At 36.5% G+C, this 1,350-nt stretch overlaps 1 long non-coding RNA gene across 1 annotated transcript in view; it reads left to right on the top strand.

The window, feature by feature from the left end:
* Positions 1–1,350, top strand: part of LOC104077005 — an 8,100-nt gene that overhangs the window by 4,468 nt on the left and 2,282 nt on the right. The window lies entirely within an intron of this gene.

Below are 1,350 nucleotides of genomic sequence, written 5' to 3'. Positions count from 1 at the left end.
TCCTGCTGATCAACACAAGTTCTTCCAAGCCACTCCTAGTGCTTGTGAGGACCAATCATTCCTCGGAGTGTATTTGGAGAGTGCATAATACCTTTGTAGTAGCTTTGGATTTTATTTATATTTTTAATTTTTATTAATATTTTTATCTGCCAGTGCTTAAGCAGGAGCTTTTTAAAAGATGCTCTTAATATATTAACTGCTATAATGTGGGATGGGGGTTAAGCCCAATTCAGTTGGTTCATTCTGCCAACTTTACCAACAGAAGTGATAGTGCCTCAAGGTTACCTTTTAAAAATAGTTTTGAAATAGCAAAATTATTTTTGAATAGTTGTATTCAAATAATATATCAAAATTATGCTAGGTTACTTCGTATGAGTGCAAAGAACATTTTAAGGTGTATGAACTACATATTATTCTCCTGCAAGCTATTGACAGAACTTGTATGTGTTTAAATTTCTTAAGAATTGGATGTGGAAATCAAGTTGAGCTTGAGAATCAAAGTTCTAGTCACTTTTGGAAAATTCCAGCTTTACCAGTGCCTCCTGCATTATGAACACTGTATCTACCTTTTATAGTACGCTTTTATGTACTTTTTTATATATATCTTTAAATACTTTTCATATTAAGGCTGTTAATGAAATGCTTAATTTCATTAAAACAATTTTCTTTTTGCCTGCCGTTACTTCTGTCTCTAGAGCAGAATATGGTTTGTGTTTGAACAACTTTTTTTTACAAAATTGGACAGGAAATAATGCTATGTGTAGTTGTTGCAGGAATTTGCAGTGCATGCAACGCCCTAGTTTCACCCAGTTTTAACACGAGACATTGTTCTGTACAGTGTTGTGTGGATTTCTGCAGGATCTCCAGTTATTTGCAACAGAGCTCCTTCAGCAGTTATATGGGTTTTTTTGTAGTCCAAACTACTTAATTTTGTAGTTTAAGGGCAAACTAATGACTATGGCATTAATGAAATGGTAGTGTGATCATAGTTAAGATGCAGCGTTTGGGAAGTATTGCAGAGAGACAGAACGCTGTCACCATGCGTTATGTTGTCTAATGGGTTCTCTGATGAAGTCGAGGGCAAGAGTTCTTAAACTGCATTTCCTTTGAAAACAGTGTTAAACAAACCAGGCTTCCTAGGTGGGAAAGAAATCATAGCCAGTATAGCTCTGTCAGGAGAGGTTGCCAGTGCAGACAAACCAAGCCAAACTACCTTTCCATTTTCACTGAGTGGTGGGAAACTGAGTTATAACTCTGATGCTGCTCGTATTTGCCACATTACCTCTAACAGTAAAGCACTCCTTGAGGATTATAAAACACTGGCTTGCTTTGGATGCGGAGGGAAGACTG

This window comes from Fulmarus glacialis, unplaced genomic scaffold, assembly GCF_000690835.1.
Source record: "Fulmarus glacialis isolate BGI_N327 unplaced genomic scaffold, ASM69083v1 scaffold5360, whole genome shotgun sequence".
In the NCBI taxonomy this organism is placed as follows: domain Eukaryota; kingdom Metazoa; phylum Chordata; class Aves; order Procellariiformes; family Procellariidae; genus Fulmarus; species Fulmarus glacialis.
This window is presented reverse-complemented; position numbering and strand designations above follow the sequence as displayed.